The following is a 22,510-nucleotide window of genomic DNA, read 5'->3' on the forward strand; positions in this document are numbered from 1 at the left end:
TGGAAACGTTAATTTTTGCAGTTGTCGTCAAGTAGCTGGTGGACGCTTGCCGTGTTTGTTGGAGGAGCGCTTGTGTCGTTATCCGGTGTCGTCTAGTGGCTGGGATACCTGGCTCTCTCCCACGAGGCCCGGGTTCGATTCCCGGTACCGGAAGTGCACATTTTGTTGCTCCTCTTATGCGACTTGTCCCGACTTTGCTCGACTGACGCTTCGCTGACGCTTGCAGAAATGTACGTTAAGTATGAATCACGGCCACAAGTGACGGCGAGAGAGATGCGACACCTGTCCACCTCTTATCGGGGCACGTACCTGTGGTCAACTGACTTGGAGGACTGCAAGACATTGCCAGGCAGCTAACCACTCTCGTAAGTGTCCTAACAGCGCAGGCACGTTCATTTGCTCATATACATATAACGAAGATCGCGTCTGACACAGTGGGCTGAGCTTTGCTGTGTATCTTGCAGGTGCAGTCGCGACACCTGCTTCCGAGGGTGCCTCCGTGGCCGTGATCGTCTAGTGGTTAGGACATTGCGTTGTGGCCGCAATAACCCAGGTTCGAATCCTGGTCACGGCAATTTTGAAGGTTTTGCCTGGCAGTTGCTGCAATCGTGATAGTCACCCAGTGTTTGAAATCACAATGCTCCCATCATTTTTCACTCATGTTCCGCAGGCCGCAGGTTGCACTACCATTTCATTATCAACAAGAAATTCGGCCGCCCCAGAGCGTGGGTAGCTGCCTGAGAGGTTAAATCTATAGTCGAAAGGGGCAGTTGTTTGAGGTACGATGAATGAGCAGCCAGTCGCAGCAGAACAGGAAACTGTGTCGTGCAGTGGTTTCTGGAGACGCGAAGAACGATGGCGCAGGTAGCGTGGCCGAGCGGTCTAAGGCGCTGGTTTAAGGCACCAGTCTCTTCGGAGGCGTGGGTTCGAATCCCACCGCTGCCAATTTTTACTTCTCGTTTTTGTGCATTTGCGGTGTGTTCTCGTGCGGTAGAACGCAGCTCCTGTGACCGCCGCGTCGCGGAGGTAGCGTGGCCGAGCGGTCTAAGGCGCTGGTTTCAGGCACCAGTCTCTTCGGAGGCGTGGGTTCGAATCCCATCGCTGCCAACGTTTTCTGTCTCGAAAACAGGAGCACTGATTGCCCGCCAAGGAAATAGCGCAGCAAAGCGTGAGCGTCGCTTTCTTAAATTGTCGTAGCACAGTGCGTGGTGTAACAACAGCATTCACCGGCGCAGTTTGGTCGCATGATTGCTGGCGTTCGTCTCCACGAGATACGTCCCGAGCATGCCGCTCTACAAAGTGGAAACGTTAATTTTTGCAGTTGTCGTCAAGTAGCTGGTGGACGCTTGCCGTGTTTGTTGGAGGAGCGCTTGTGTCGTTATACGGTGTCGTCTAGTGGCTGGGATACCTGGCTCTCTCCCACGAGGCCCGGGTTCGATTCCCGGTACCGGAAGTGCACATTTTGTTGCTCCTCTTATGCGACTTGTCCCGACTTTGCTCGACTGACGCTTCGCTGACGCTTGCAGAAATGTACGTTAAGTATGAATCACGGCCACAAGTGACGGCGAGAGAGATGCGACACCTGTCCACCTCTTATCGGGGCACGTACCTGTGGTCAACTGACTTGGAGGACTGCAAGACATTGCCAGGCAGCTAACCACTCTCGTAAGTGTCCTAACAGCGCAGGCACGTTCATTTGCTCATATACATATAACGAAGATCGCGTCTGACACAGTGGGCTGAGCTTTGCTGTGTATCTTGCAGGTGCAGTCGCGACACCTGCTTCCGAGGGTGCCTCCGTGGCCGTGATCGTCTAGTGGTTAGGACATTGCGTTGTGGCCGCAATAACCCAGGTTCGAATCCTGGTCACGGCAATTTTGAAGGTTTTGCCTGGCAGTTGCTGCAATCGTGATAGTCACCCAGTGTTTGAAATCACAATGCTCCCATCATTTTTCACTCATGTTCCGCAGGCCGCAGGTTGCACTACCATTTCATTATCAACAAGAAATTCGGCCGCCCCAGAGCGTGGGTAGCTGCCTGAGAGGTTAAATCTATAGTCGAAAGGGGCAGTTGTTTGAGGTACGATGAATGAGCAGCCAGTCGCAGCAGAACAGGAAACTGTGTCGTGCAGTGGTTTCTGGAGACGCGAAGAACGATGGCGCAGGTAGCGTGGCCGAGCGGTCTAAGGCGCTGGTTTAAGGCACCAGTCTCTTCGGAGGCGTGGGTTCGAATCCCACCGCTGCCAATTTTTACTTCTCGTTTTTGTGCATTTGCGGTGTGTTCTCGTGCGGTAGAACGCAGCTCCTGTGACCGCCGCGTCGCGGAGGTAGCGTGGCCGAGCGGTCTAAGGCGCTGGTTTCAGGCACCAGTCTCTTCGGAGGCGTGGGTTCGAATCCCATCGCTGCCAACGTTTTCTGTCTCGAAAACAGGAGCACTGATTGCCCGCCAAGGAAATAGCGCAGCAAAGCGTGAGCGTCGCTTTCTTAAATTGTCGTAGCACAGTGCGTGGTGTAACAACAGCATTCACCGGCGCAGTTTGGTCGCATGATTGCTGGCGTTCGTCTCCACGAGATACGTCCCGAGCATGCCGCTCTACAAAGTGGAAACGTTAATTTTTGCAGTTGTCGTCAAGTAGCTGGTGGACGCTTGCCGTGTTTGTTGGAGGAGCGCTTGTGTCGTTATCCGGTGTCGTCTAGTGGCTGGGATACCTGGCTCTCTCCCACGAGGCCCGGGTTCGATTCCCGGTACCGGAAGTGCACATTTTGTTGCTCCTCTTATGCGACTTGTCCCGACTTTGCTCGACTGACGCTTCGCTGACGCTTGCAGAAATGTACGTTAAGTATGAATCACGGCCACAAGTGACGGCGAGAGAGATGCGACACCTGTCCACCTCTTATCGGGGCACGTACCTGTGGTCAACTGACTTGGAGGACTGCAAGACATTGCCAGGCAGCTAACCACTCTCGTAAGTGTCCTAACAGCGCAGGCACGTTCATTTGCTCATATACATATAACGAAGATCGCGTCTGACACAGTGGGCTGAGCTTTGCTGTGTATCTTGCAGGTGCAGTCGCGACACCTGCTTCCGAGGGTGCCTCCGTGGCCGTGATCGTCTAGTGGTTAGGACATTGCGTTGTGGCCGCAATAACCCAGGTTCGAATCCTGGTCACGGCAATTTTGAAGGTTTTGCCTGGCAGTTGCTGCAATCGTGATAGTCACCCAGTGTTTGAAATCACAATGCTCCCATCATTTTTCACTCATGTTCCGCAGGCCGCAGGTTGCACTACCATTTCATTATCAACAAGAAATTCGGCCGCCCCAGAGCGTGGGTAGCTGCCTGAGAGGTTAAATCTATAGTCGAAAGGGGCAGTTGTTTGAGGTACGATGAATGAGCAGCCAGTCGCAGCAGAACAGGAAACTGTGTCGTGCAGTGGTTTCTGGAGACGCGAAGAACGATGGCGCAGGTAGCGTGGCCGAGCGGTCTAAGGCGCTGGTTTAAGGCACCAGTCTCTTCGGAGGCGTGGGTTCGAATCCCACCGCTGCCAATTTTTACTTCTCGTTTTTGTGCATTTGCGGTGTGTTCTCGTGCGGTAGAACGCAGCTCCTGTGACCGCCGCGTCGCGGAGGTAGCGTGGCCGAGCGGTCTAAGGCGCTGGTTTCAGGCACCAGTCTCTTCGGAGGCGTGGGTTCGAATCCCATCGCTGCCAACGTTTTCTGTCTCGAAAACAGGAGCACTGATTGCCCGCCAAGGAAATAGCGCAGCAAAGCGTGAGCGTCGCTTTCTTAAATTGTCGTAGCACAGTGCGTGGTGTAACAACAGCATTCACCGGCGCAGTTTGGTCGCATGATTGCTGGCGTTCGTCTCCACGAGATACGTCCCGAGCATGCCGCTCTACAAAGTGGAAACGTTAATTTTTGCAGTTGTCGTCAAGTAGCTGGTGGACGCTTGCCGTGTTTGTTGGAGGAGCGCTTGTGTCGTTATCCGGTGTCGTCTAGTGGCTGGGATACCTGGCTCTCTCCCACGAGGCCCGGGTTCGATTCCCGGTACCGGAAGTGCACATTTTGTTGCTCCTCTTATGCGACTTGTCCCGACTTTGCTCGACTGACGCTTCGCTGACGCTTGCAGAAATGTACGTTAAGTATGAATCACGGCCACAAGTGACGGCGAGAGAGATGCGACACCTGTCCACCTCTTATCGGGGCACGTACCTGTGGTCAACTGACTTGGAGGACTGCAAGACATTGCCAGGCAGCTAACCACTCTCGTAAGTGTCCTAACAGCGCAGGCACGTTCATTTGCTCATATACATATAACGAAGATCGCGTCTGACACAGTGGGCTGAGCTTTGCTGTGTATCTTGCAGGTGCAGTCGCGACACCTGCTTCCGAGGGTGCCTCCGTGGCCGTGATCGTCTAGTGGTTAGGACATTGCGTTGTGGCCGCAATAACCCAGGTTCGAATCCTGGTCACGGCAATTTTGAAGGTTTTGCCTGGCAGTTGCTGCAATCGTGATAGTCACCCAGTGTTTGAAATCACAATGCTCCCATCATTTTTCACTCATGTTCCGCAGGCCGCAGGTTGCACTACCATTTCATTATCAACAAGAAATTCGGCCGCCCCAGAGCGTGGGTAGCTGCCTGAGAGGTTAAATCTATAGTCGAAAGGGGCAGTTGTTTGAGGTACGATGAATGAGCAGCCAGTCGCAGCAGAACAGGAAACTGTGTCGTGCAGTGGTTTCTGGAGACGCGAAGAACGATGGCGCAGGTAGCGTGGCCGAGCGGTCTAAGGCGCTGGTTTAAGGCACCAGTCTCTTCGGAGGCGTGGGTTCGAATCCCACCGCTGCCAATTTTTACTTCTCGTTTTTGTGCATTTGCGGTGTGTTCTCGTGCGGTAGAACGCAGCTCCTGTGACCGCCGCGTCGCGGAGGTAGCGTGGCCGAGCGGTCTAAGGCGCTGGTTTCAGGCACCAGTCTCTTCGGAGGCGTGGGTTCGAATCCCATCGCTGCCAACGTTTTCTGTCTCGAAAACAGGAGCACTGATTGCCCGCCAAGGAAATAGCGCAGCAAAGCGTGAGCGTCGCTTTCTTAAATTGTCGTAGCACAGTGCGTGGTGTAACAACAGCATTCACCGGCGCAGTTTGGTCGCATGATTGCTGGCGTTCGTCTCCACGAGATACGTCCCGAGCATGCCGCTCTACAAAGTGGAAACGTTAATTTTTGCAGTTGTCGTCAAGTAGCTGGTGGACGCTTGCCGTGTTTGTTGGAGGAGCGCTTGTGTCGTTATCCGGTGTCGTCTAGTGGCTGGGATACCTGGCTCTCTCCCACGAGGCCCGGGTTCGATTCCCGGTACCGGAAGTGCACATTTTGTTGCTCCTCTTATGCGACTTGTCCCGACTTTGCTCGACTGACGCTTCGCTGACGCTTGCAGAAATGTACGTTAAGTATGAATCACGGCCACAAGTGACGGCGAGAGAGATGCGACACCTGTCCACCTCTTATCGGGGCACGTACCTGTGGTCAACTGACTTGGAGGACTGCAAGACATTGCCAGGCAGCTAACCACTCTCGTAAGTGTCCTAACAGCGCAGGCACGTTCATTTGCTCATATACATATAACGAAGATCGCGTCTGACACAGTGGGCTGAGCTTTGCTGTGTATCTTGCAGGTGCAGTCGCGACACCTGCTTCCGAGGGTGCCTCCGTGGCCGTGATCGTCTAGTGGTTAGGACATTGCGTTGTGGCCGCAATAACCCAGGTTCGAATCCTGGTCACGGCAATTTTGAAGGTTTTGCCTGGCAGTTGCTGCAATCGTGATAGTCACCCAGTGTTTGAAATCACAATGCTCCCATCATTTTTCACTCATGTTCCGCAGGCCGCAGGTTGCACTACCATTTCATTATCAACAAGAAATTCGGCCGCCCCAGAGCGTGGGTAGCTGCCTGAGAGGTTAAATCTATAGTCGAAAGGGGCAGTTGTTTGAGGTACGATGAATGAGCAGCCAGTCGCAGCAGAACAGGAAACTGTGTCGTGCAGTGGTTTCTGGAGACGCGAAGAACGATGGCGCAGGTAGCGTGGCCGAGCGGTCTAAGGCGCTGGTTTAAGGCACCAGTCTCTTCGGAGGCGTGGGTTCGAATCCCACCGCTGCCAATTTTTACTTCTCGTTTTTGTGCATTTGCGGTGTGTTCTCGTGCGGTAGAACGCAGCTCCTGTGACCGCCGCGTCGCGGAGGTAGCGTGGCCGAGCGGTCTAAGGCGCTGGTTTCAGGCACCAGTCTCTTCGGAGGCGTGGGTTCGAATCCCATCGCTGCCAACGTTTTCTGTCTCGAAAACAGGAGCACTGATTGCCCGCCAAGGAAATAGCGCAGCAAAGCGTGAGCGTCGCTTTCTTAAATTGTCGTAGCACAGTGCGTGGTGTAACAACAGCATTCACCGGCGCAGTTTGGTCGCATGATTGCTGGCGTTCGTCTCCACGAGATACGTCCCGAGCATGCCGCTCTACAAAGTGGAAACGTTAATTTTTGCAGTTGTCGTCAAGTAGCTGGTGGACGCTTGCCGTGTTTGTTGGAGGAGCGCTTGTGTCGTTATCCGGTGTCGTCTAGTGGCTGGGATACCTGGCTCTCTCCCACGAGGCCCGGGTTCGATTCCCGGTACCGGAAGTGCACATTTTGTTGCTCCTCTTATGCGACTTGTCCCGACTTTGCTCGACTGACGCTTCGCTGACGCTTGCAGAAATGTACGTTAAGTATGAATCACGGCCACAAGTGACGGCGAGAGAGATGCGACACCTGTCCACCTCTTATCGGGGCACGTACCTGTGGTCAACTGACTTGGAGGACTGCAAGACATTGCCAGGCAGCTAACCACTCTCGTAAGTGTCCTAACAGCGCAGGCACGTTCATTTGCTCATATACATATAACGAAGATCGCGTCTGACACAGTGGGCTGAGCTTTGCTGTGTATCTTGCAGGTGCAGTCGCGACACCTGCTTCCGAGGGTGCCTCCGTGGCCGTGATCGTCTAGTGGTTAGGACATTGCGTTGTGGCCGCAATAACCCAGGTTCGAATCCTGGTCACGGCAATTTTGAAGGTTTTGCCTGGCAGTTGCTGCAATCGTGATAGTCACCCAGTGTTTGAAATCACAATGCTCCCATCATTTTTCACTCATGTTCCGCAGGCCGCAGGTTGCACTACCATTTCATTATCAACAAGAAATTCGGCCGCCCCAGAGCGTGGGTAGCTGCCTGAGAGGTTAAATCTATAGTCGAAAGGGGCAGTTGTTTGAGGTACGATGAATGAGCAGCCAGTCGCAGCAGAACAGGAAACTGTGTCGTGCAGTGGTTTCTGGAGACGCGAAGAACGATGGCGCAGGTAGCGTGGCCGAGCGGTCTAAGGCGCTGGTTTAAGGCACCAGTCTCTTCGGAGGCGTGGGTTCGAATCCCACCGCTGCCAATTTTTACTTCTCGTTTTTGTGCATTTGCGGTGTGTTCTCGTGCGGTAGAACGCAGCTCCTGTGACCGCCGCGTCGCGGAGGTAGCGTGGCCGAGCGGTCTAAGGCGCTGGTTTCAGGCACCAGTCTCTTCGGAGGCGTGGGTTCGAATCCCATCGCTGCCAACGTTTTCTGTCTCGAAAACAGGAGCACTGATTGCCCGCCAAGGAAATAGCGCAGCAAAGCGTGAGCGTCGCTTTCTTAAATTGTCGTAGCACAGTGCGTGGTGTAACAACAGCATTCACCGGCGCAGTTTGGTCGCATGATTGCTGGCGTTCGTCTCCACGAGATACGTCCCGAGCATGCCGCTCTACAAAGTGGAAACGTTAATTTTTGCAGTTGTCGTCAAGTAGCTGGTGGACGCTTGCCGTGTTTGTTGGAGGAGCGCTTGTGTCGTTATCCGGTGTCGTCTAGTGGCTGGGATACCTGGCTCTCTCCCACGAGGCCCGGGTTCGATTCCCGGTACCGGAAGTGCACATTTTGTTGCTCCTCTTATGCGACTTGTCCCGACTTTGCTCGACTGACGCTTCGCTGACGCTTGCAGAAATGTACGTTAAGTATGAATCACGGCCACAAGTGACGGCGAGAGAGATGCGACACCTGTCCACCTCTTATCGGGGCACGTACCTGTGGTCAACTGACTTGGAGGACTGCAAGACATTGCCAGGCAGCTAACCACTCTCGTAAGTGTCCTAACAGCGCAGGCACGTTCATTTGCTCATATACATATAACGAAGATCGCGTCTGACACAGTGGGCTGAGCTTTGCTGTGTATCTTGCAGGTGCAGTCGCGACACCTGCTTCCGAGGGTGCCTCCGTGGCCGTGATCGTCTAGTGGTTAGGACATTGCGTTGTGGCCGCAATAACCCAGGTTCGAATCCTGGTCACGGCAATTTTGAAGGTTTTGCCTGGCAGTTGCTGCAATCGTGATAGTCACCCAGTGTTTGAAATCACAATGCTCCCATCATTTTTCACTCATGTTCCGCAGGCCGCAGGTTGCACTACCATTTCATTATCAACAAGAAATTCGGCCGCCCCAGAGCGTGGGTAGCTGCCTGAGAGGTTAAATCTATAGTCGAAAGGGGCAGTTGTTTGAGGTACGATGAATGAGCAGCCAGTCGCAGCAGAACAGGAAACTGTGTCGTGCAGTGGTTTCTGGAGACGCGAAGAACGATGGCGCAGGTAGCGTGGCCGAGCGGTCTAAGGCGCTGGTTTAAGGCACCAGTCTCTTCGGAGGCGTGGGTTCGAATCCCACCGCTGCCAATTTTTACTTCTCGTTTTTGTGCATTTGCGGTGTGTTCTCGTGCGGTAGAACGCAGCTCCTGTGACCGCCGCGTCGCGGAGGTAGCGTGGCCGAGCGGTCTAAGGCGCTGGTTTCAGGCACCAGTCTCTTCGGAGGCGTGGGTTCGAATCCCATCGCTGCCAACGTTTTCTGTCTCGAAAACAGGAGCACTGATTGCCCGCCAAGGAAATAGCGCAGCAAAGCGTGAGCGTCGCTTTCTTAAATTGTCGTAGCACAGTGCGTGGTGTAACAACAGCATTCACCGGCGCAGTTTGGTCGCATGATTGCTGGCGTTCGTCTCCACGAGATACGTCCCGAGCATGCCGCTCTACAAAGTGGAAACGTTAATTTTTGCAGTTGTCGTCAAGTAGCTGGTGGACGCTTGCCGTGTTTGTTGGAGGAGCGCTTGTGTCGTTATCCGGTGTCGTCTAGTGGCTGGGATACCTGGCTCTCTCCCACGAGGCCCGGGTTCGATTCCCGGTACCGGAAGTGCACATTTTGTTGCTCCTCTTATGCGACTTGTCCCGACTTTGCTCGACTGACGCTTCGCTGACGCTTGCAGAAATGTACGTTAAGTATGAATCACGGCCACAAGTGACGGCGAGAGAGATGCGACACCTGTCCACCTCTTATCGGGGCACGTACCTGTGGTCAACTGACTTGGAGGACTGCAAGACATTGCCAGGCAGCTAACCACTCTCGTAAGTGTCCTAACAGCGCAGGCACGTTCATTTGCTCATATACATATAACGAAGATCGCGTCTGACACAGTGGGCTGAGCTTTGCTGTGTATCTTGCAGGTGCAGTCGCGACACCTGCTTCCGAGGGTGCCTCCGTGGCCGTGATCGTCTAGTGGTTAGGACATTGCGTTGTGGCCGCAATAACCCAGGTTCGAATCCTGGTCACGGCAATTTTGAAGGTTTTGCCTGGCAGTTGCTGCAATCGTGATAGTCACCCAGTGTTTGAAATCACAATGCTCCCATCATTTTTCACTCATGTTCCGCAGGCCGCAGGTTGCACTACCATTTCATTATCAACAAGAAATTCGGCCGCCCCAGAGCGTGGGTAGCTGCCTGAGAGGTTAAATCTATAGTCGAAAGGGGCAGTTGTTTGAGGTACGATGAATGAGCAGCCAGTCGCAGCAGAACAGGAAACTGTGTCGTGCAGTGGTTTCTGGAGACGCGAAGAACGATGGCGCAGGTAGCGTGGCCGAGCGGTCTAAGGCGCTGGTTTAAGGCACCAGTCTCTTCGGAGGCGTGGGTTCGAATCCCACCGCTGCCAATTTTTACTTCTCGTTTTTGTGCATTTGCGGTGTGTTCTCGTGCGATAGAACGCAGCTCCTGTGACCGCCGCGTCGCGGAGGTAGCGTGGCCGAGCGGTCTAAGGCGCTGGTTTCAGGCACCAGTCTCTTCGGAGGCGTGGGTTCGAATCCCATCGCTGCCAACGTTTTCTGTCTCGAAAACAGGAGCACTGATTGCCCGCCAAGGAAATAGCGCAGCAAAGCGTGAGCGTCGCTTTCTTAAATTGTCGTAGCACAGTGCGTGGTGTAACAACAGCATTCACCGGCGCAGTTTGGTCGCATGATTGCTGGCGTTCGTCTCCACGAGATACGTCCCGAGCATGCCGCTCTACAAAGTGGAAACGTTAATTTTTGCAGTTGTCGTCAAGTAGCTGGTGGACGCTTGCCGTGTTTGTTGGAGGAGCGCTTGTGTCGTTATCCGGTGTCGTCTAGTGGCTGGGATACCTGGCTCTCTCCCACGAGGCCCGGGTTCGATTCCCGGTACCGGAAGTGCACATTTTGTTGCTCCTCTTATGCGACTTGTCCCGACTTTGCTCGACTGACGCTTCGCTGACGCTTGCAGAAATGTACGTTAAGTATGAATCACGGCCACAAGTGACGGCGAGAGAGATGCGACACCTGTCCACCTCTTATCGGGGCACGTACCTGTGGTCAACTGACTTGGAGGACTGCAAGACATTGCCAGGCAGCTAACCACTCTCGTAAGTGTCCTAACAGCGCAGGCACGTTCATTTGCTCATATACATATAACGAAGATCGCGTCTGACACAGTGGGCTGAGCTTTGCTGTGTATCTTGCAGGTGCAGTCGCGACACCTGCTTCCGAGGGTGCCTCCGTGGCCGTGATCGTCTAGTGGTTAGGACATTGCGTTGTGGCCGCAATAACCCAGGTTCGAATCCTGGTCACGGCAATTTTGAAGGTTTTGCCTGGCAGTTGCTGCAATCGTGATAGTCACCCAGTGTTTGAAATCACAATGCTCCCATCATTTTTCACTCATGTTCCGCAGGCCGCAGGTTGCACTACCATTTCATTATCAACAAGAAATTCGGCCGCCCCAGAGCGTGGGTAGCTGCCTGAGAGGTTAAATCTATAGTCGAAAGGGGCAGTTGTTTGAGGTACGATGAATGAGCAGCCAGTCGCAGCAGAACAGGAAACTGTGTCGTGCAGTGGTTTCTGGAGACGCGAAGAACGATGGCGCAGGTAGCGTGGCCGAGCGGTCTAAGGCGCTGGTTTAAGGCACCAGTCTCTTCGGAGGCGTGGGTTCGAATCCCACCGCTGCCAATTTTTACTTCTCGTTTTTGTGCATTTGCGGTGTGTTCTCGTGCGGTAGAACGCAGCTCCTGTGACCGCCGCGTCGCGGAGGTAGCGTGGCCGAGCGGTCTAAGGCGCTGGTTTCAGGCACCAGTCTCTTCGGAGGCGTGGGTTCGAATCCCATCGCTGCCAACGTTTTCTGTCTCGAAAACAGGAGCACTGATTGCCCGCCAAGGAAATAGCGCAGCAAAGCGTGAGCGTCGCTTTCTTAAATTGTCGTAGCACAGTGCGTGGTGTAACAACAGCATTCACCGGCGCAGTTTGGTCGCATGATTGCTGGCGTTCGTCTCCACGAGATACGTCCCGAGCATGCCGCTCTACAAAGTGGAAACGTTAATTTTTGCAGTTGTCGTCAAGTAGCTGGTGGACGCTTGCCGTGTTTGTTGGAGGAGCGCTTGTGTCGTTATCCGGTGTCGTCTAGTGGCTGGGATACCTGGCTCTCTCCCACGAGGCCCGGGTTCGATTCCCGGTACCGGAAGTGCACATTTTGTTGCTCCTCTTATGCGACTTGTCCCGACTTTGCTCGACTGACGCTTCGCTGACGCTTGCAGAAATGTACGTTAAGTATGAATCACGGCCACAAGTGACGGCGAGAGAGATGCGACACCTGTCCACCTCTTATCGGGGCACGTACCTGTGGTCAACTGACTTGGAGGACTGCAAGACATTGCCAGGCAGCTAACCACTCTCGTAAGTGTCCTAACAGCGCAGGCACGTTCATTTGCTCATATACATATAACGAAGATCGCGTCTGACACAGTGGGCTGAGCTTTGCTGTGTATCTTGCAGGTGCAGTCGCGACACCTGCTTCCGAGGGTGCCTCCGTGGCCGTGATCGTCTAGTGGTTAGGACATTGCGTTGTGGCCGCAATAACCCAGGTTCGAATCCTGGTCACGGCAATTTTGAAGGTTTTGCCTGGCAGTTGCTGCAATCGTGATAGTCACCCAGTGTTTGAAATCACAATGCTCCCATCATTTTTCACTCATGTTCCGCAGGCCGCAGGTTGCACTACCATTTCATTATCAACAAGAAATTCGGCCGCCCCAGAGCGTGGGTAGCTGCCTGAGAGGTTAAATCTATAGTCGAAAGGGGCAGTTGTTTGAGGTACGATGAATGAGCAGCCAGTCGCAGCAGAACAGGAAACTGTGTCGTGCAGTGGTTTCTGGAGACGCGAAGAACGATGGCGCAGGTAGCGTGGCCGAGCGGTCTAAGGCGCTGGTTTAAGGCACCAGTCTCTTCGGAGGCGTGGGTTCGAATCCCACCGCTGCCAATTTTTACTTCTCGTTTTTGTGCATTTGCGGTGTGTTCTCGTGCGGTAGAACGCAGCTCCTGTGACCGCCGCGTCGCGGAGGTAGCGTGGCCGAGCGGTCTAAGGCGCTGGTTTCAGGCACCAGTCTCTTCGGAGGCGTGGGTTCGAATCCCATCGCTGCCAACGTTTTCTGTCTCGAAAACAGGAGCACTGATTGCCCGCCAAGGAAATAGCGCAGCAAAGCGTGAGCGTCGCTTTCTTAAATTGTCGTAGCACAGTGCGTGGTGTAACAACAGCATTCACCGGCGCAGTTTGGTCGCATGATTGCTGGCGTTCGTCTCCACGAGATACGTCCCGAGCATGCCGCTCTACAAAGTGGAAACGTTAATTTTTGCAGTTGTCGTCAAGTAGCTGGTGGACGCTTGCCGTGTTTGTTGGAGGAGCGCTTGTGTCGTTATCCGGTGTCGTCTAGTGGCTGGGATACCTGGCTCTCTCCCACGAGGCCCGGGTTCGATTCCCGGTACCGGAAGTGCACATTTTGTTGCTCCTCTTATGCGACTTGTCCCGACTTTGCTCGACTGACGCTTCGCTGACGCTTGCAGAAATGTACGTTAAGTATGAATCACGGCCACAAGTGACGGCGAGAGAGATGCGACACCTGTCCACCTCTTATCGGGGCACGTACCTGTGGTCAACTGACTTGGAGGACTGCAAGACATTGCCAGGCAGCTAACCACTCTCGTAAGTGTCCTAACAGCGCAGGCACGTTCATTTGCTCATATACATATAACGAAGATCGCGTCTGACACAGTGGGCTGAGCTTTGCTGTGTATCTTGCAGGTGCAGTCGCGACACCTGCTTCCGAGGGTGCCTCCGTGGCCGTGATCGTCTAGTGGTTAGGACATTGCGTTGTGGCCGCAATAACCCAGGTTCGAATCCTGGTCACGGCAATTTTGAAGGTTTTGCCTGGCAGTTGCTGCAATCGTGATAGTCACCCAGTGTTTGAAATCACAATGCTCCCATCATTTTTCACTCATGTTCCGCAGGCCGCAGGTTGCACTACCATTTCATTATCAACAAGAAATTCGGCCGCCCCAGAGCGTGGGTAGCTGCCTGAGAGGTTAAATCTATAGTCGAAAGGGGCAGTTGTTTGAGGTACGATGAATGAGCAGCCAGTCGCAGCAGAACAGGAAACTGTGTCGTGCAGTGGTTTCTGGAGACGCGAAGAACGATGGCGCAGGTAGCGTGGCCGAGCGGTCTAAGGCGCTGGTTTAAGGCACCAGTCTCTTCGGAGGCGTGGGTTCGAATCCCACCGCTGCCAATTTTTACTTCTCGTTTTTGTGCATTTGCGGTGTGTTCTCGTGCGGTAGAACGCAGCTCCTGTGACCGCCGCGTCGCGGAGGTAGCGTGGCCGAGCGGTCTAAGGCGCTGGTTTCAGGCACCAGTCTCTTCGGAGGCGTGGGTTCGAATCCCATCGCTGCCAACGTTTTCTGTCTCGAAAACAGGAGCACTGATTGCCCGCCAAGGAAATAGCGCAGCAAAGCGTGAGCGTCGCTTTCTTAAATTGTCGTAGCACAGTGCGTGGTGTAACAACAGCATTCACCGGCGCAGTTTGGTCGCATGATTGCTGGCGTTCGTCTCCACGAGATACGTCCCGAGCATGCCGCTCTACAAAGTGGAAACGTTAATTTTTGCAGTTGTCGTCAAGTAGCTGGTGGACGCTTGCCGTGTTTGTTGGAGGAGCGCTTGTGTCGTTATCCGGTGTCGTCTAGTGGCTGGGATACCTGGCTCTCTCCCACGAGGCCCGGGTTCGATTCCCGGTACCGGAAGTGCACATTTTGTTGCTCCTCTTATGCGACTTGTCCCGACTTTGCTCGACTGACGCTTCGCTGACGCTTGCAGAAATGTACGTTAAGTATGAATCACGGCCACAAGTGACGGCGAGAGAGATGCGACACCTGTCCACCTCTTATCGGGGCACGTACCTGTGGTCAACTGACTTGGAGGACTGCAAGACATTGCCAGGCAGCTAACCACTCTCGTAAGTGTCCTAACAGCGCAGGCACGTTCATTTGCTCATATACATATAACGAAGATCGCGTCTGACACAGTGGGCTGAGCTTTGCTGTGTATCTTGCAGGTGCAGTCGCGACACCTGCTTCCGAGGGTGCCTCCGTGGCCGTGATCGTCTAGTGGTTAGGACATTGCGTTGTGGCCGCAATAACCCAGGTTCGAATCCTGGTCACGGCAATTTTGAAGGTTTTGCCTGGCAGTTGCTGCAATCGTGATAGTCACCCAGTGTTTGAAATCACAATGCTCCCATCATTTTTCACTCATGTTCCGCAGGCCGCAGGTTGCACTACCATTTCATTATCAACAAGAAATTCGGCCGCCCCAGAGCGTGGGTAGCTGCCTGAGAGGTTAAATCTATAGTCGAAAGGGGCAGTTGTTTGAGGTACGATGAATGAGCAGCCAGTCGCAGCAGAACAGGAAACTGTGTCGTGCAGTGGTTTCTGGAGACGCGAAGAACGATGGCGCAGGTAGCGTGGCCGAGCGGTCTAAGGCGCTGGTTTAAGGCACCAGTCTCTTCGGAGGCGTGGGTTCGAATCCCACCGCTGCCAATTTTTACTTCTCGTTTTTGTGCATTTGCGGTGTGTTCTCGTGCGGTAGAACGCAGCTCCTGTGACCGCCGCGTCGCGGAGGTAGCGTGGCCGAGCGGTCTAAGGCGCTGGTTTCAGGCACCAGTCTCTTCGGAGGCGTGGGTTCGAATCCCATCGCTGCCAACGTTTTCTGTCTCGAAAACAGGAGCACTGATTGCCCGCCAAGGAAATAGCGCAGCAAAGCGTGAGCGTCGCTTTCTTAAATTGTCGTAGCACAGTGCGTGGTGTAACAACAGCATTCACCGGCGCAGTTTGGTCGCATGATTGCTGGCGTTCGTCTCCACGAGATACGTCCCGAGCATGCCGCTCTACAAAGTGGAAACGTTAATTTTTGCAGTTGTCGTCAAGTAGCTGGTGGACGCTTGCCGTGTTTGTTGGAGGAGCGCTTGTGTCGTTATCCGGTGTCGTCTAGTGGCTGGGATACCTGGCTCTCTCCCACGAGGCCCGGGTTCGATTCCCGGTACCGGAAGTGCACATTTTGTTGCTCCTCTTATGCGACTTGTCCCGACTTTGCTCGACTGACGCTTCGCTGACGCTTGCAGAAATGTACGTTAAGTATGAATCACGGCCACAAGTGACGGCGAGAGAGATGCGACACCTGTCCACCTCTTATCGGGGCACGTACCTGTGGTCAACTGACTTGGAGGACTGCAAGACATTGCCAGGCAGCTAACCACTCTCGTAAGTGTCCTAACAGCGCAGGCACGTTCATTTGCTCATATACATATAACGAAGATCGCGTCTGACACAGTGGGCTGAGCTTTGCTGTGTATCTTGCAGGTGCAGTCGCGACACCTGCTTCCGAGGGTGCCTCCGTGGCCGTGATCGTCTAGTGGTTAGGACATTGCGTTGTGGCCGCAATAACCCAGGTTCGAATCCTGGTCACGGCAATTTTGAAGGTTTTGCCTGGCAGTTGCTGCAATCGTGATAGTCACCCAGTGTTTGAAATCACAATGCTCCCATCATTTTTCACTCATGTTCCGCAGGCCGCAGGTTGCACTACCATTTCATTATCAACAAGAAATTCGGCCGCCCCAGAGCGTGGGTAGCTGCCTGAGAGGTTAAATCTATAGTCGAAAGGGGCAGTTGTTTGAGGTACGATGAATGAGCAGCCAGTCGCAGCAGAACAGGAAACTGTGTCGTGCAGTGGTTTCTGGAGACGCGAAGAACGATGGCGCAGGTAGCGTGGCCGAGCGGTCTAAGGCGCTGGTTTAAGGCACCAGTCTCTTCGGAGGCGTGGGTTCGAATCCCACCGCTGCCAATTTTTACTTCTCGTTTTTGTGCATTTGCGGTGTGTTCTCGTGCGGTAGAACGCAGCTCCTGTGACCGCCGCGTCGCGGAGGTAGCGTGGCCGAGCGGTCTAAGGCGCTGGTTTCAGGCACCAGTCTCTTCGGAGGCGTGGGTTCGAATCCCATCGCTGCCAACGTTTTCTGTCTCGAAAACAGGAGCACTGATTGCCCGCCAAGGAAATAGCGCAGCAAAGCGTGAGCGTCGCTTTCTTAAATTGTCGTAGCACAGTGCGTGGTGTAACAACAGCATTCACCGGCGCAGTTTGGTCGCATGATTGCTGGCGTTCGTCTCCACGAGATACGTCCCGAGCATGCCGCTCTACAAAGTGGAAACGTTAATTTTTGCAGTTGTCGTCAAGTAGCTGGTGGACGCTTGCCGTGTTTGTTGGAGGAGCGCTTGTGTCGTTATCCGGTGTCGTCTAGTGGCTGGGATACCTGGCTCTCTCCCACGAGGCCCGGGTTCGATTCCCGGTACCGGAAGTGCACATTTTGTTGCTCCTCTTATGCGACTTGTCCCGACTTTGCTCGACTGACGCTTCGCTGACGCTTGCAGAAATGTACGTTAAGTATGAATCACGGCCACAAGTGACGGCGAGAGAGATGCGACACCTGTCCACCTCTTATCGGGGCACGTACCTGTGGTCAACTGACTTGGAGGACTGCAAGACATTGCCAGGCAGCTAACCACTCTCGTAAGTGTCCTAACAGCGCAGGCACGTTCATTTGCTCATATACATATAACGAAGATCGCGTCTGACACAGTGGGCTGAGCTTTGCTGTGTATCTTGCAGGTGCAGTCGCGACACCTGCTTCCGAGGGTGCCTCCGTGGCCGTGATCGTCTAGTGGTTAGGACATTGCGTTGTGGCCGCAATAACCCAGGTTCGAATCCTGGTCACGGCAATTTTGAAGGTTTTGCCTGGCAGTTGCTGCAATCGTGATAGTCACCCAGTGTTTGAAATCACAATGCTCCCATCATTTTTCACTCATGTTCCGCAGGCCGCAGGTTGCACTACCATTTCATTATCAACAAGAAATTCGGCCGCCCCAGAGCGTGGGTAGCTGCCTGAGAGGTTAAATCTATAGTCGAAAGGGGCAGTTGTTTGAGGTACGATGAATGAGCAGCCAGTCGCAGCAGAACAGGAAACTGTGTCGTGCAGTGGTTTCTGGAGACGCGAAGAACGATGGCGCAGGTAGCGTGGCCGAGCGGTCTAAGGCGCTGGTTTAAGGCACCAGTCTCTTCGGAGGCGTGGGTTCGAATCCCACCGCTGCCAATTTTTACTTCTCGTTTTTGTGCATTTGCGGTGTGTTCTCGTGCGGTAGAACGCAGCTCCTGTGACCGCCGCGTCGCGGAGGTAGCGTGGCCGAGCGGTCTAAGGCGCTGGTTTCAGGCACCAGTCTCTTCGGAGGCGTGGGTTCGAATCCCATCGCTGCCAACGTTTTCTGTCTCGAAAACAGGAGCACTGATTGCCCGCCAAGGAAATAGCGCAGCAAAGCGTGAGCGTCGCTTTCTTAAATTGTCGTAGCACAGTGCGTGGTGTAACAACAGCATTCACCGGCGCAGTTTGGTCGCATGATTGCTGGCGTTCGTCTCCACGAGATACGTCCCGAGCATGCCGCTCTACAAAGTGGAAACGTTAATTTTTGCAGTTGTCGTCAAGTAGCTGGTGGACGCTTGCCGTGTTTGTTGGAGGAGCGCTTGTGTCGTTATCCGGTGTCGTCTAGTGGCTGGGATACCTGGCTCTCTCCCACGAGGCCCGGGTTCGATTCCCGGTACCGGAAGTGCACATTTTGTTGCTCCTCTTATGCGACTTGTCCCGACTTTGCTCGACTGACGCTTCGCTGACGCTTGCAGAAATGTACGTTAAGTATGAATCACGGCCACAAGTGACGGCGAGAGAGATGCGACACCTGTCCACCTCTTATCGGGGCACGTACCTGTGGTCAACTGACTTGGAGGACTGCAAGACATTGCCAGGCAGCTAACCACTCTCGTAAGTGTCCTAACAGCGCAGGCACGTTCATTTGCTCATATACATATAACGAAGATCGCGTCTGACACAGTGGGCTGAGCTTTGCTGTGTATCTTGCAGGTGCAGTCGCGACACCTGCTTCCGAGGGTGCCTCCGTGGCCGTGATCGTCTAGTGGTTAGGACATTGCGTTGTGGCCGCAATAACCCAGGTTCGAATCCTGGTCACGGCAATTTTGAAGGTTTTGCCTGGCAGTTGCTGCAATCGTGATAGTCACCCAGTGTTTGAAATCACAATGCTCCCATCATTTTTCACTCATGTTCCGCAGGCCGCAGGTTGCACTACCATTTCATTATCAACAAGAAATTCGGCCGCCCCAGAGCGTGGGTAGCTGCCTGAGAGGTTAAATCTATAGTCGAAAGGGGCAGTTGTTTGAGGTACGATGAATGAGCAGCCAGTCGCAGCAGAACAGGAAACTGTGTCGTGCAGTGGTTTCTGGAGACGCGAAGAACGATGGCGCAGGTAGCGTGGCCGAGCGGTCTAAGGCGCTGGTTTAAGGCACCAGTCTCTTCGGAGGCGTGGGTTCGAATCCCACCGCTGCCAATTTTTACTTCTCGTTTTTGTGCATTTGCGGTGTGTTCTCGTGCGGTAGAACGCAGCTCCTGTGACCGCCGCGTCGCGGAGGTAGCGTGGCCGAGCGGTCTAAGGCGCTGGTTTCAGGCACCAGTCTCTTCGGAGGCGTGGGTTCGAATCCCATCGCTGCCAACGTTTTCTGTCTCGAAAACAGGAGCACTGATTGCCCGCCAAGGAAATAGCGCAGCAAAGCGTGAGCGTCGCTTTCTTAAATTGTCGTAGCACAGTGCGTGGTGTAACAACAGCATTCACCGGCGCAGTTTGGTCGCATGATTGCTGGCGTTCGTCTCCACGAGATACGTCCCGAGCATGCCGCTCTACAAAGTGGAAACGTTAATTTTTGCAGTTGTCGTCAAGTAGCTGGTGGACGCTTGCCGTGTTTGTTGGAGGAGCGCTTGTGTCGTTATCCGGTGTCGTCTAGTGGCTGGGATACCTGGCTCTCTCCCACGAGGCCCGGGTTCGATTCCCGGTACCGGAAGTGCACATTTTGTTGCTCCTCTTATGCGACTTGTCCCGACTTTGCTCGACTGACGCTTCGCTGACGCTTGCAGAAATGTACGTTAAGTATGAATCACGGCCACAAGTGACGGCGAGAGAGATGCGACACCTGTCCACCTCTTATCGGGGCACGTACCTGTGGTCAACTGACTTGGAGGACTGCAAGACATTGCCAGGCAGCTAACCACTCTCGTAAGTGTCCTAACAGCGCAGGCACGTTCATTTGCTCATATACATATAACGAAGATCGCGTCTGACACAGTGGGCTGAGCTTTGCTGTGTATCTTGCAGGTGCAGTCGCGACACCTGCTTCCGAGGGTGCCTCCGTGGCCGTGATCGTCTAGTGGTTAGGACATTGCGTTGTGGCCGCAATAACCCAGGTTCGAATCCTGGTCACGGCAATTTTGAAGGTTTTGCCTGGCAGTTGCTGCAATCGTGATAGTCACCCAGTGTTTGAAATCACAATGCTCCCATCATTTTTCACTCATGTTCCGCAGGCCGCAGGTTGCACTACCATTTCATTATCAACAAGAAATTCGGCCGCCCCAGAGCGTGGGTAGCTGCCTGAGAGGTTAAATCTATAGTCGAAAGGGGCAGTTGTTTGAGGTACGATGAATGAGCAGCCAGTCGCAGCAGAACAGGAAACTGTGTCGTGCAGTGGTTTCTGGAGACGCGAAGAACGATGGCGCAGGTAGCGTGGCCGAGCGGTCTAAGGCGCTGGTTTAAGGCACCAGTCTCTTCGGAGGCGTGGGTTCGAATCCCACCGCTGCCAATTTTTACTTCTCGTTTTTGTGCATTTGCGGTGTGTTCTCGTGCGGTAGAACGCAGCTCCTGTGACCGCCGCGTCGCGGAGGTAGCGTGGCCGAGCGGTCTAAGGCGCTGGTTTCAGGCACCAGTCTCTTCGGAGGCGTGGGTTCGAATCCCATCGCTGCCAACGTTTTCTGTCTCGAAAACAGGAGCACTGATTGCCCGCCAAGGAAATAGCGCAGCAAAGCGTGAGCGTCGCTTTCTTAAATTGTCGTAGCACAGTGCGTGGTGTAACAACAGCATTCACCGGCGCAGTTTGGTCGCATGATTGCTGGCGTTCGTCTCCACGAGATACGTCCCGAGCATGCCGCTCTACAAAGTGGAAACGTTAATTTTTGCAGTTGTCGTCAAGTAGCTGGTGGACGCTTGCCGTGTTTGTTGGAGGAGCGCTTGTGTCGTTATCCGGTGTCGTCTAGTGGCTGGGATACCTGGCTCTCTCCCACGAGGCCCGGGTTCGATTCCCGGTACCGGAAGTGCACATTTTGTTGCTCCTCTTATGCGACTTGTCCCGACTTTGCTCGACTGACGCTTCGCTGACGCTTGCAGAAATGTACGTTAAGTATGAATCACGGCCACAAGTGACGGCGAGAGAGATGCGACACCTGTCCACCTCTTATCGGGGCACGTACCTGTGGTCAACTGACTTGGAGGACTGCAAGACATTGCCAGGCAGCTAACCACTCTCGTAAGTGTCCTAACAGCGCAGGCACGTTCATTTGCTCATATACATATAACGAAGATCGCGTCTGACACAGTGGGCTGAGCTTTGCTGTGTATCTTGCAGGTGCAGTCGCGACACCTGCTTCCGAGGGTGCCTCCGTGGCCGTGATCGTCTAGTGGTTAGGACATTGCGTTGTGGCCGCAATAACCCAGGTTCGAATCCTGGTCACGGCAATTTTGAAGGTTTTGCCTGGCAGTTGCTGCAATCGTGATAGTCACCCAGTGTTTGAAATCACAATGCTCCCATCATTTTTCACTCATGTTCCGCAGGCCGCAGGTTGCACTACCATTTCATTATCAACAAGAAATTCGGCCGCCCCAGAGCGTGGGTAGCTGCCTGAGAGGTTAAATCTATAGTCGAAAGGGGCAGTTGTTTGAGGTACGATGAATGAGCAGCCAGTCGCAGCAGAACAGGAAACTGTGTCGTGCAGTGGTTTCTGGAGACGCGAAGAACGATGGCGCAGGTAGCGTGGCCGAGCGGTCTAAGGCGCTGGTTTAAGGCACCAGTCTCTTCGGAGGCGTGGGTTCGAATCCCACCGCTGCCAATTTTTACTTCTCGTTTTTGTGCATTTGCGGTGTGTTCTCGTGCGGTAGAACGCAGCTCCTGTGACCGCCGCGTCGCGGAGGTAGCGTGGCCGAGCGGTCTAAGGCGCTGGTTTCAGGCACCAGTCTCTTCGGAGGCGTGGGTTCGAATCCCATCGCTGCCAACGTTTTCTGTCTCGAAAACAGGAGCACTGATTGCCCGCCAAGGAAATAGCGCAGCAAAGCGTGAGCGTCGCTTTCTTAAATTGTCGTAGCACAGTGCGTGGTGTAACAACAGCATTCACCGGCGCAGTTTGGTCGCATGATTGCTGGCGTTCGTCTCCACGAGATACGTCCCGAGCATGCCGCTCTACAAAGTGGAAACGTTAATTTTTGCAGTTGTCGTCAAGTAGCTGGTGGACGCTTGCCGTGTTTGTTGGAGGAGCGCTTGTGTCGTTATCCGGTGTCGTCTAGTGGCTGGGATACCTGGCTCTCTCCCACGAGGCCCGGGTTCGATTCCCGGTACCGGAAGTGCACATTTTGTTGCTCCTCTTATGCGACTTGTCCCGACTTTGCTCGACTGACGCTTCGCTGACGCTTGCAGAAATGTACGTTAAGTATGAATCACGGCCACAAGTGACGGCGAGAGAGATGCGACACCTGTCCACCTCTTATCGGGGCACGTACCTGTGGTCAACTGACTTGGAGGACTGCAAGACATTGCCAGGCAGCTAACCACTCTCGTAAGTGTCCTAACAGCGCAGGCACGTTCATTTGCTCATATACAT

General features: G+C 54.0%; 51 non-coding genes across 51 annotated transcripts; all 51 read left to right on the plus strand.

Annotated features, from left to right (window-relative positions):
* The first annotated feature begins 502 nt into the window (after window positions 1–502).
* Window positions 503–574, plus strand: Trnah-gug (transfer RNA histidin (anticodon GUG)). Its single transcript has one exon. It is a non-coding gene; the product is annotated as a tRNA-His (tRNA).
* Window positions 575–863: 289 nt separating this feature from the next.
* On the plus strand, window positions 864–945 carry Trnal-aag (transfer RNA leucine (anticodon AAG)). The gene has a single exon. It is a non-coding gene; the product is annotated as a tRNA-Leu (tRNA).
* An 80-nt stretch (window positions 946–1,025) lies between these two features.
* Trnal-cag (transfer RNA leucine (anticodon CAG)) lies at window positions 1,026–1,107 on the plus strand. The gene has a single exon. It is a non-coding gene; the product is annotated as a tRNA-Leu (tRNA).
* A 695-nt stretch (window positions 1,108–1,802) lies between these two features.
* On the plus strand, window positions 1,803–1,874 carry Trnah-gug (transfer RNA histidin (anticodon GUG)). The gene has a single exon. It is a non-coding gene; the product is annotated as a tRNA-His (tRNA).
* Window positions 1,875–2,163: 289 nt separating this feature from the next.
* Window positions 2,164–2,245, plus strand: Trnal-aag (transfer RNA leucine (anticodon AAG)). Its single transcript has one exon. It is a non-coding gene; the product is annotated as a tRNA-Leu (tRNA).
* Window positions 2,246–2,325: 80 nt separating this feature from the next.
* Window positions 2,326–2,407, plus strand: Trnal-cag (transfer RNA leucine (anticodon CAG)). Its single transcript has one exon. It is a non-coding gene; the product is annotated as a tRNA-Leu (tRNA).
* Window positions 2,408–3,102: 695 nt separating this feature from the next.
* Window positions 3,103–3,174, plus strand: Trnah-gug (transfer RNA histidin (anticodon GUG)). Its single transcript has one exon. It is a non-coding gene; the product is annotated as a tRNA-His (tRNA).
* Window positions 3,175–3,463: 289 nt separating this feature from the next.
* Trnal-aag (transfer RNA leucine (anticodon AAG)) lies at window positions 3,464–3,545 on the plus strand. The gene has a single exon. It is a non-coding gene; the product is annotated as a tRNA-Leu (tRNA).
* Window positions 3,546–3,625: 80 nt separating this feature from the next.
* On the plus strand, window positions 3,626–3,707 carry Trnal-cag (transfer RNA leucine (anticodon CAG)). The gene has a single exon. It is a non-coding gene; the product is annotated as a tRNA-Leu (tRNA).
* A 695-nt stretch (window positions 3,708–4,402) lies between these two features.
* Trnah-gug (transfer RNA histidin (anticodon GUG)) lies at window positions 4,403–4,474 on the plus strand. Its single transcript has one exon. It is a non-coding gene; the product is annotated as a tRNA-His (tRNA).
* Window positions 4,475–4,763: 289 nt separating this feature from the next.
* Window positions 4,764–4,845, plus strand: Trnal-aag (transfer RNA leucine (anticodon AAG)). The gene has a single exon. It is a non-coding gene; the product is annotated as a tRNA-Leu (tRNA).
* Window positions 4,846–4,925: 80 nt separating this feature from the next.
* On the plus strand, window positions 4,926–5,007 carry Trnal-cag (transfer RNA leucine (anticodon CAG)). The gene has a single exon. It is a non-coding gene; the product is annotated as a tRNA-Leu (tRNA).
* Window positions 5,008–5,702: 695 nt separating this feature from the next.
* Window positions 5,703–5,774, plus strand: Trnah-gug (transfer RNA histidin (anticodon GUG)). The gene has a single exon. It is a non-coding gene; the product is annotated as a tRNA-His (tRNA).
* Window positions 5,775–6,063: 289 nt separating this feature from the next.
* On the plus strand, window positions 6,064–6,145 carry Trnal-aag (transfer RNA leucine (anticodon AAG)). Its single transcript has one exon. It is a non-coding gene; the product is annotated as a tRNA-Leu (tRNA).
* An 80-nt stretch (window positions 6,146–6,225) lies between these two features.
* Window positions 6,226–6,307, plus strand: Trnal-cag (transfer RNA leucine (anticodon CAG)). The gene has a single exon. It is a non-coding gene; the product is annotated as a tRNA-Leu (tRNA).
* A 695-nt stretch (window positions 6,308–7,002) lies between these two features.
* On the plus strand, window positions 7,003–7,074 carry Trnah-gug (transfer RNA histidin (anticodon GUG)). Its single transcript has one exon. It is a non-coding gene; the product is annotated as a tRNA-His (tRNA).
* A 289-nt stretch (window positions 7,075–7,363) lies between these two features.
* Window positions 7,364–7,445, plus strand: Trnal-aag (transfer RNA leucine (anticodon AAG)). The gene has a single exon. It is a non-coding gene; the product is annotated as a tRNA-Leu (tRNA).
* Window positions 7,446–7,525: 80 nt separating this feature from the next.
* Window positions 7,526–7,607, plus strand: Trnal-cag (transfer RNA leucine (anticodon CAG)). Its single transcript has one exon. It is a non-coding gene; the product is annotated as a tRNA-Leu (tRNA).
* A 695-nt stretch (window positions 7,608–8,302) lies between these two features.
* On the plus strand, window positions 8,303–8,374 carry Trnah-gug (transfer RNA histidin (anticodon GUG)). Its single transcript has one exon. It is a non-coding gene; the product is annotated as a tRNA-His (tRNA).
* Window positions 8,375–8,663: 289 nt separating this feature from the next.
* On the plus strand, window positions 8,664–8,745 carry Trnal-aag (transfer RNA leucine (anticodon AAG)). The gene has a single exon. It is a non-coding gene; the product is annotated as a tRNA-Leu (tRNA).
* Window positions 8,746–8,825: 80 nt separating this feature from the next.
* Window positions 8,826–8,907, plus strand: Trnal-cag (transfer RNA leucine (anticodon CAG)). The gene has a single exon. It is a non-coding gene; the product is annotated as a tRNA-Leu (tRNA).
* A 695-nt stretch (window positions 8,908–9,602) lies between these two features.
* Window positions 9,603–9,674, plus strand: Trnah-gug (transfer RNA histidin (anticodon GUG)). Its single transcript has one exon. It is a non-coding gene; the product is annotated as a tRNA-His (tRNA).
* A 289-nt stretch (window positions 9,675–9,963) lies between these two features.
* Window positions 9,964–10,045, plus strand: Trnal-aag (transfer RNA leucine (anticodon AAG)). Its single transcript has one exon. It is a non-coding gene; the product is annotated as a tRNA-Leu (tRNA).
* Window positions 10,046–10,125: 80 nt separating this feature from the next.
* Window positions 10,126–10,207, plus strand: Trnal-cag (transfer RNA leucine (anticodon CAG)). Its single transcript has one exon. It is a non-coding gene; the product is annotated as a tRNA-Leu (tRNA).
* A 695-nt stretch (window positions 10,208–10,902) lies between these two features.
* Window positions 10,903–10,974, plus strand: Trnah-gug (transfer RNA histidin (anticodon GUG)). Its single transcript has one exon. It is a non-coding gene; the product is annotated as a tRNA-His (tRNA).
* A 289-nt stretch (window positions 10,975–11,263) lies between these two features.
* Trnal-aag (transfer RNA leucine (anticodon AAG)) lies at window positions 11,264–11,345 on the plus strand. Its single transcript has one exon. It is a non-coding gene; the product is annotated as a tRNA-Leu (tRNA).
* An 80-nt stretch (window positions 11,346–11,425) lies between these two features.
* On the plus strand, window positions 11,426–11,507 carry Trnal-cag (transfer RNA leucine (anticodon CAG)). The gene has a single exon. It is a non-coding gene; the product is annotated as a tRNA-Leu (tRNA).
* A 695-nt stretch (window positions 11,508–12,202) lies between these two features.
* On the plus strand, window positions 12,203–12,274 carry Trnah-gug (transfer RNA histidin (anticodon GUG)). The gene has a single exon. It is a non-coding gene; the product is annotated as a tRNA-His (tRNA).
* A 289-nt stretch (window positions 12,275–12,563) lies between these two features.
* On the plus strand, window positions 12,564–12,645 carry Trnal-aag (transfer RNA leucine (anticodon AAG)). The gene has a single exon. It is a non-coding gene; the product is annotated as a tRNA-Leu (tRNA).
* Window positions 12,646–12,725: 80 nt separating this feature from the next.
* On the plus strand, window positions 12,726–12,807 carry Trnal-cag (transfer RNA leucine (anticodon CAG)). Its single transcript has one exon. It is a non-coding gene; the product is annotated as a tRNA-Leu (tRNA).
* A 695-nt stretch (window positions 12,808–13,502) lies between these two features.
* Window positions 13,503–13,574, plus strand: Trnah-gug (transfer RNA histidin (anticodon GUG)). Its single transcript has one exon. It is a non-coding gene; the product is annotated as a tRNA-His (tRNA).
* A 289-nt stretch (window positions 13,575–13,863) lies between these two features.
* On the plus strand, window positions 13,864–13,945 carry Trnal-aag (transfer RNA leucine (anticodon AAG)). The gene has a single exon. It is a non-coding gene; the product is annotated as a tRNA-Leu (tRNA).
* An 80-nt stretch (window positions 13,946–14,025) lies between these two features.
* On the plus strand, window positions 14,026–14,107 carry Trnal-cag (transfer RNA leucine (anticodon CAG)). Its single transcript has one exon. It is a non-coding gene; the product is annotated as a tRNA-Leu (tRNA).
* A 695-nt stretch (window positions 14,108–14,802) lies between these two features.
* On the plus strand, window positions 14,803–14,874 carry Trnah-gug (transfer RNA histidin (anticodon GUG)). The gene has a single exon. It is a non-coding gene; the product is annotated as a tRNA-His (tRNA).
* A 289-nt stretch (window positions 14,875–15,163) lies between these two features.
* Window positions 15,164–15,245, plus strand: Trnal-aag (transfer RNA leucine (anticodon AAG)). The gene has a single exon. It is a non-coding gene; the product is annotated as a tRNA-Leu (tRNA).
* Window positions 15,246–15,325: 80 nt separating this feature from the next.
* Window positions 15,326–15,407, plus strand: Trnal-cag (transfer RNA leucine (anticodon CAG)). Its single transcript has one exon. It is a non-coding gene; the product is annotated as a tRNA-Leu (tRNA).
* Window positions 15,408–16,102: 695 nt separating this feature from the next.
* Trnah-gug (transfer RNA histidin (anticodon GUG)) lies at window positions 16,103–16,174 on the plus strand. Its single transcript has one exon. It is a non-coding gene; the product is annotated as a tRNA-His (tRNA).
* Window positions 16,175–16,463: 289 nt separating this feature from the next.
* Window positions 16,464–16,545, plus strand: Trnal-aag (transfer RNA leucine (anticodon AAG)). The gene has a single exon. It is a non-coding gene; the product is annotated as a tRNA-Leu (tRNA).
* An 80-nt stretch (window positions 16,546–16,625) lies between these two features.
* Trnal-cag (transfer RNA leucine (anticodon CAG)) lies at window positions 16,626–16,707 on the plus strand. Its single transcript has one exon. It is a non-coding gene; the product is annotated as a tRNA-Leu (tRNA).
* A 695-nt stretch (window positions 16,708–17,402) lies between these two features.
* Trnah-gug (transfer RNA histidin (anticodon GUG)) lies at window positions 17,403–17,474 on the plus strand. Its single transcript has one exon. It is a non-coding gene; the product is annotated as a tRNA-His (tRNA).
* A 289-nt stretch (window positions 17,475–17,763) lies between these two features.
* On the plus strand, window positions 17,764–17,845 carry Trnal-aag (transfer RNA leucine (anticodon AAG)). Its single transcript has one exon. It is a non-coding gene; the product is annotated as a tRNA-Leu (tRNA).
* Window positions 17,846–17,925: 80 nt separating this feature from the next.
* Trnal-cag (transfer RNA leucine (anticodon CAG)) lies at window positions 17,926–18,007 on the plus strand. The gene has a single exon. It is a non-coding gene; the product is annotated as a tRNA-Leu (tRNA).
* A 695-nt stretch (window positions 18,008–18,702) lies between these two features.
* Window positions 18,703–18,774, plus strand: Trnah-gug (transfer RNA histidin (anticodon GUG)). Its single transcript has one exon. It is a non-coding gene; the product is annotated as a tRNA-His (tRNA).
* A 289-nt stretch (window positions 18,775–19,063) lies between these two features.
* Trnal-aag (transfer RNA leucine (anticodon AAG)) lies at window positions 19,064–19,145 on the plus strand. Its single transcript has one exon. It is a non-coding gene; the product is annotated as a tRNA-Leu (tRNA).
* Window positions 19,146–19,225: 80 nt separating this feature from the next.
* Trnal-cag (transfer RNA leucine (anticodon CAG)) lies at window positions 19,226–19,307 on the plus strand. Its single transcript has one exon. It is a non-coding gene; the product is annotated as a tRNA-Leu (tRNA).
* A 695-nt stretch (window positions 19,308–20,002) lies between these two features.
* On the plus strand, window positions 20,003–20,074 carry Trnah-gug (transfer RNA histidin (anticodon GUG)). The gene has a single exon. It is a non-coding gene; the product is annotated as a tRNA-His (tRNA).
* A 289-nt stretch (window positions 20,075–20,363) lies between these two features.
* Trnal-aag (transfer RNA leucine (anticodon AAG)) lies at window positions 20,364–20,445 on the plus strand. The gene has a single exon. It is a non-coding gene; the product is annotated as a tRNA-Leu (tRNA).
* An 80-nt stretch (window positions 20,446–20,525) lies between these two features.
* Window positions 20,526–20,607, plus strand: Trnal-cag (transfer RNA leucine (anticodon CAG)). Its single transcript has one exon. It is a non-coding gene; the product is annotated as a tRNA-Leu (tRNA).
* Window positions 20,608–21,302: 695 nt separating this feature from the next.
* Window positions 21,303–21,374, plus strand: Trnah-gug (transfer RNA histidin (anticodon GUG)). The gene has a single exon. It is a non-coding gene; the product is annotated as a tRNA-His (tRNA).
* Window positions 21,375–21,663: 289 nt separating this feature from the next.
* Window positions 21,664–21,745, plus strand: Trnal-aag (transfer RNA leucine (anticodon AAG)). The gene has a single exon. It is a non-coding gene; the product is annotated as a tRNA-Leu (tRNA).
* An 80-nt stretch (window positions 21,746–21,825) lies between these two features.
* Window positions 21,826–21,907, plus strand: Trnal-cag (transfer RNA leucine (anticodon CAG)). The gene has a single exon. It is a non-coding gene; the product is annotated as a tRNA-Leu (tRNA).
* The last annotated feature ends 603 nt before the right edge of the window (window positions 21,908–22,510 follow it).

This window comes from Schistocerca cancellata, unplaced genomic scaffold (genome assembly GCF_023864275.1).
Source record: "Schistocerca cancellata isolate TAMUIC-IGC-003103 unplaced genomic scaffold, iqSchCanc2.1 HiC_scaffold_436, whole genome shotgun sequence".
Classification (NCBI taxonomy): Eukaryota; Metazoa; Arthropoda; class Insecta; order Orthoptera; family Acrididae; genus Schistocerca; species Schistocerca cancellata.